The sequence below is a fragment of the Hyperoodon ampullatus genome (assembly GCF_949752795.1).
Source record: "Hyperoodon ampullatus genome assembly, chromosome: 7".
Lineage (NCBI taxonomy): Eukaryota > Metazoa > Chordata > Mammalia > Artiodactyla > Ziphiidae > Hyperoodon > Hyperoodon ampullatus.
The window spans coordinates 36,860,933-36,867,543 of NC_136920.1; the positions used below are offsets into that span (position 1 = coordinate 36,860,933).

The window sequence follows — 6,611 nt, forward strand, 5'->3', positions numbered from 1 at the left end:
TCATGAATATGTATTGCAGCCATCTTCAAGATTTCCCCCCCTTCAGCCCGGTTATGGACCTGAAGACAAGTCGTCGGATGGATCCAACTGGAAACTGTGACGGAAGAACAATGAGGTGTTGGAATTCAGAACCCTGAGGATAGGCTAATGTGAGGGACCTTGGAATCTAAGCTAGATGTGTTAGAAGGGAAGAGAGATCTGGACTGGAGAGAGCTAGAGAGATCTGGACTGGAAGATAGAAAATTGGTGTTATGTGGGTGTCTGAGCGACAGAGCCGGAAGGATAGGGGATTGTGGTGACCTGACATCCCTAGTTCCACAGATGCTCTTCCGAGGCTAGGAACTCCACCTTCCCGGCACTGGGATTGGAAGACAGCAAAGGGAAAGGGCGGGGCCCTCCCGGCCAGGAAAAAGAGAATTGTGACGGGACCGGGTGGGGCTCGCGGGCCGTAGGTGGCGCACCCGCGAGGACTTGGCGGGGGTCCGGCAGCGGGCGCCGGGGCGCTGCGAGGCTCCGCAGCATGTGCCTGTGCTGTAGGGAGGACGACGCTGTCCAAGTCAACCCCGTGAGTCCCCCCGGGCCCTCAACGCCGCCTCTGCCGCCCTGGCGCCGGCCTCCCCCGTTGGAGGCCGCCTCGGCCGCTCGCGCTGCTGGCCTTTACGCGGCGGTTGGTGCTTTGGGGTTGGGAAATCCCGGGTGAAGGAGGCAGACTAAATTCTGGGCTGCAGGACCCACCGGGAGGAGGAAAAGCCCCACCTCGCACCTGCTGGGGGGCAGGCGCGTGCAGTCATCTGTTTGTTGAACGACTTATTGACCCGGCATGACAATATTCAGTACCAACAGAAACATGAATTTTTGGATTTCTTGTACACCCTTTCCTTCCAGAATAAATCTCAGTAGTCCCGGTAATGTGGTTCATAGCAGGTTCTTTTTTCTCCAAATACTATCTCATCTTCCACCCCAATGTTTACTTTGATGCTCTTATTCTGATCCTGCCTCTTGCAGTTGAGATAATAGGCATCTATTACATAAATAGAAAACAGTAGCATAGGCTTCCTATTATAATATATGATTTTTCTGTTTGCTCATGACTTTTATTTTATTTTTTAACTTTACATGTTATGTAGGAAGGCTCAAAATGGCATCATCCTTCAGACGTCACTGAAAGGCAGGTAACGTTTAAATAAATAATTATGGTTAATTCAAAACTGTGACTTTATCTTGTCCCTTTATGTGTGATCGTCCCTAATATGACAGAAGTTCTATTAGCTAGACACTTCTGTGTTATCTTTCTTGAGACTCTGGGATCTTGTGACTACTATCAGAATGAGTCTTAACTAGGATAACCTAAATGGTTTAATATTCTCCTTTTTTTTTTTTTTTCTTTTTTTGCGGTACGCGGGCCTCTCACTGCCGTGGCCTCTCCCGTTGCGGAGCACAGGCTCCGGATGCGCAGGCTCAGCGGCCATGGCTCACGGGCCCAGCTGCTCCACGGCACGTGGGATCCTCCCGGACCGGGGCACGAACCCGTGTCCCCTAGCATCGGCAGGCGGACTCCCAACCACTGCGCCACCAGGGAAGCCCAATATTCTCCTTTTTTAATGTAACATGTGATACATACACAAGGATATATGTAGCATACATAATTTTAAAGCAGGGTAACAAAATGTACCTCCAATTTAAGAAAACATGAGTATCCTTGAACTCATCTAGGGGCTGCTTCCCTACTTGACCTCGTGTGTCTCTCCCAGAGGTAACCACTACCTTGAATTTTATTTTTATCAAGCTAATCTCTTTCTTTAATAGTTTAGCACCTACGTGCTTCTAAAAGGATATTGTTTTTCTTGGTTTTGAGCTTTACAAACATAAGATCACACAAAATTCATTGTATGATTTATTCTTCCTTCTTTTTAAAAAAAATAAATTTATTTATTTATTTGTGCTGCGTTTGGTCTTTGTTGCTGTGTGCGGGCTTTCTCTAGTTGTGGCGAGCGGGGGCTACTCTTCGTTGCGGTGTGTGGGCTCTAGGCACTCGGGCTTCAGTAGTTGTGGCACGTGGGCTCAGTAGTTGTGGTTCGCAGGCTCTAGAGTGCAGGCTCAGTAGTTGTGGCGCACTGGCTTAGTTGCTCCGCGGCATGTGGGATCTTCCCAGACCAGGGCTCGAATCTGTGTCCCCTGCATTGGCAGGCAGATTCTCAACCACTGCGTCACCAGGGAAGTCCTATTCTTCCTTCTTAACATTGTTTTCTATTGTCCATATTGTGCACTATTGTGCACAGTTAATGAAGTGGAAATAAAGAGTAAATAGTTTCATTTGAAAACTCTACTGAGGTGGGACTTCCCTGGTGGTCCAGTGGTAAGGAATCCGTTCTGCAATACAGGGGACACAGGTTCGATCCTTGGTTGGGGAGCTAAGATCCCACATACTGTAGGGCAACTAAGCCCGTGCACGCCATGACTACTGAGCCCGCGCATCTCAACTAGAGAGCCTGCATGCCTCAAACTACAGAGCCCACATGTCCTGGAGCCCATGCGCCACAACTAGAGAAGAGAAAACCTGCACGTCACAACTTAGAGAAGAGATAAAACCCACGCACCACTACTAGAGAGAAGCCCGCGCGCCGCAAGGAATGATCCCGCACGCTGCAATGAAGATCCCACGTTCCCCAACTAAGACCACAAAAAAAAAGAATACTGAGGCTCCAAAATGTTTTCTTCATCTATAAATCACACATTTGCAAAAAGTTTTTTTCCTACTTCTATGTAGCTATGTAAGCTGTATGCACTGATTGTGTTTATCTTTTTTTATGGACACAAACCAAAAATGTTGTCAGCATGCTATGCTGTTAACAGTGTAAATGTCTTCTTTCCTTTTAATTTTCCCAAAGTCCACAGATAAACTTATTGAGCGTATGCAAAAACTAAGGAAACAGAAGAGGAAATTTAGTAAACGGTTTTCAAGGCCTGCCCCTGTTCCAGAACCAGGACTCCTAGTAAGTGTAGAGACTCCATTGAAATTAACAGATCCTTAAATCAAGAGGCATCCTCAATTTTTCATTTATGTAACACTCTAAATTTTGTTTCTTTCTTTTCCTTTGAGAAATCAGTAACTGCCATCTGGGAAGATACCTTAAAACTCCTCCTTCATGGGCAGCTTTATTGATGATTGCCAAAAATTGGAAGCAACAAAGATGTTTTTCAATAGGTGAATGAATCCATACAATGGATAAAAAAATGTTATCAAGCCATGAAAAGATATGAAAGAAACTTCAGTGCATATTACTAAGTGAAAGAAGCCAGTCTGAAAGACTACATACTGTATGATTCCAACCATACAACATTCTGGGAAAAGCAAAACTATAGAGATAGCAAAAAGATCAGTGATTGCCAGGGGCTTGAGAGGGGTGAGGGAAGAGGGAAGGGATGAACGTATAGAGCACAGGAGATATTTAGGGCAGTAAAAAATCTCCTGTATAATATTGTAATAGTGTATAAAAGGTGTATATATATATATTATGTATATATATATATATTATATATATATAAATATATATAATATATATATGTTTGTGCGGGGGAGTGTCTATCAGCTTTATTGAAGTATAGTTGACCTGCAATAAACTGCACATATTTATTTGAAGTGTACACTTTTAAATGTTTTGACACGTGTACACCCATGAAACCATCACCACAAACAAGATAATACATACATATAAAGAGGCTATTTTCCTGATCAAAAAAACCCGATTCAACAGGTGTATACTTTTTGCCCTTTGTCCTGTATCTTTTTCTTTTAGAATGTGGACACAATCTCTACCTATGTAGAAGCTTTTATGAGACAATGAGAATAAAAGTCATGTGAAAAGTGTGAAGGATCAAAAAGACAGAAGGAACCTGAGACTTCTTCGATGATTTTTGAAACCACCCTATCAACCCTAGACTGCCTACATCAGGAGTTCTCCTTTGGAAGAAAAAATACTCCTATTTGGTTAAACCATTGCAGTTGAGTTTCTCTTATAAGGAGATGAAGTTAGAAATTCCTAACTGACATAGCTATCCATTAGCTGGGCTTATAAAATATTTTCTTTCAAAAAGAAAACCAACAGAAAAGAAATCTTAATAATCAGAAATATAATTTTTCCCAAATCTTTCTATAATCTTTCTATAATGAAATATAATCCTGATCCTGGAAATTGCCTGAATAAGGCCAGGGCTCACTACTAAGGTGGAAGAGGAATGGATGAGGAAATTTGGGGATTTTCACCCTGAAGAAAAGTCTGCATATGAAGGGAGGTAACAGCTTTCTTCAAATATCTGAAGGACTTTCCAGTGGAAGGGCCATTGGATTTATGACTGGCTATTAGACGTGTAATTGGTACCACATGTAAAAGGCTCATGGAGGCAATATAACCATGTTATGTGGAAGAACTTTGAAATCCTTGTCAAAGGTATGCAAAGATGGAATATAAGCTGTGGTAGAGTTTTCTGATGTTGCCAAGGGTTCAAACCTAGGCTGAAAAACTATTTGGCAGGAGATTTTGTGATTTATTCTCCAAATAATACAACCCAGAAGATTTAAGTGAATAACTTTAGGCAGTCAGATAATATACGCAAAGGAAAGACTGGAATCCAGAACACTGAGGTTTCAAAGACCACACTCTTTCCATTAAACCACATCATCTCCAGGAGACAACTACAAAAGAGATTTAAATAACAGATGAGAATTTGATTAGAGGAGTTTTTTTTTTTTTTTTTTTTTTTTTTTTTTTTTTTTGCGGTACGCGGACCTCTCACCGCTGCGGCCTCTCCCATTGCGGAGCACAGGCTCCGGACACGCAAGCCCAGCGGCCATGGCCCACGGGCCCAGCCGCTCCACGGCATGTGGGATCTTCCAGGACCGGGGCACGAACCCGCGTCCCCTGCATCGGCAGGCGGACTCTCAACCACTGCGCCACCAGGGAAGCCCTGATTAGAGGAGTTTTAAGGTATCTTCCCAGATGGCAGTTACTGATTTCTCAAAGGAAAAGAAAGAAACAAAATTTAGAGTGTTACATAAATGAAAAATTGAGGATGCCTCTTGATTTAAGGATCTGTTAATTTCAGTGGAGTCTCTACACTTACTAGGAGTCCTGGTTCTGGAACAGGGGCAGGCCTTGAAAACCGTTTACTAAATTTCCTCTTCTGTTTCCTTAGTTTTTGCATACGCTCAATAAGTTTATCTGTGGACTTTGGGAAAATTAAAAGGAAAGAAGACATTTACACTGTTAACAGCATAGCATGCTGACAACATTTTTGGTTTGTGTCCATAAAAAAAGATAAACACAATCAGTGCATACAGCTTACATAGCTACATAGAAGTAGGAAAAAATCTTTTTGCAAATGTGTGATTTATTATTAACATGGATTGTGCCCAGTAGAACAGAAGATGCAGGATGAGGCTAGAGCACTCAGTTGTGAAAAGTTTGAAAAAGTAGTTTTTGTTTTCATTTTGTCTGTTTAAAGTCTACATGACAAAAGTTTTCTCCTAATTATATAATTATAATATTCATGCATATTAAAATTATCCTGAAATATTATTTTAAGGTTCAGTTCTTGCTGATACTGATATACATAATCTTTCCATTTTCACTTATTTGTCCCTCTTGTTCACTTCATTTTGGTTCATTTCAAGACTTCAAACACTCAATAGATGCATATAATATACCTTCTCAGTCAATCACATACCATAAGACTTGGGAAGAAAAATCCTTATGTTTAACATCTCTGTCATATCCATTATGTTCAGAAAAGCCTTTACCCTTTCTCCTGATTGGTAGTTTTGGTTTCTGCAAATTCTTTTTACTTGTAGCATTTGTTGCTTGACTCATAGAAAAAAATGTTTATGTCATATTTATTCCCAGATATGATTTATTTGATAATAGTGCTTCTCACATCTGGCTTCTATCTGAATGTGACCTTGTTTTAATTTAGAATAGCATTTCTAGCTCTTTATACAATTCTTTTTGTATAAGAAAGGCTTCTCCCTCTGAGACCTTTCTCAGAGGACTTATAGTTTGTATAAACTTTTCCTTATGTATATTTTGATTGAAGTTATTTTTCTTTGTGTATTTTAATCTCTTCTAGTGGACATAAAGCTGAAGTCTGTATGGAAGAAATCATGCCAGAACAAAATATGTAGATTTCTAACATCAAGTGGCATTTTGTGATTTGACTTCGTTTGAAAAATAAAGACAATGCTCTGCCATTTCAGCAAAATAAACAGTGCAACCATTTAATATCCAAGCTACAGGGTCTAGAATTTTATTAAATACCATATCTTACTACCACTTTCTTTTCTGTGGTAACTTGAGATTTGCTTCTTTTCAACAAATAATAATATGCATAAGCCTTTGAAAACGATGTATTCATGTTTAAATTTTTACAACTGGATTTACAACTTATTTAGAGATTTAGAATTATGCTTTAATAATAGGGGGAAATAAATTTCCTCTGCTGTATATTTATAATGACTTGTGTTTAAACAAAATGTTTAAAATCTTTAAACAGTCCTAGGAAAGAGTTTTGTTTTGTTCTGTTTTGTTTTTTATTGAAGTATAGTTGATTAACAGTAT

The 6,611-nt window shown here is 40.5% G+C and overlaps 1 long non-coding RNA gene across 1 annotated transcript; it reads left to right on the plus strand.

Moving 5' to 3' along the window:
• The first annotated feature begins 451 nt into the window (after window positions 1–451).
• Window positions 452–6,259, plus strand: LOC307056029. The gene is made up of 3 exons (XR_013810994.1): window positions 452–565; window positions 1,128–1,168; window positions 6,124–6,259. It is a non-coding gene; the product is annotated as an uncharacterized lncRNA (long non-coding RNA).
• Window positions 6,260–6,611: the final 352 nt, after the last annotated feature.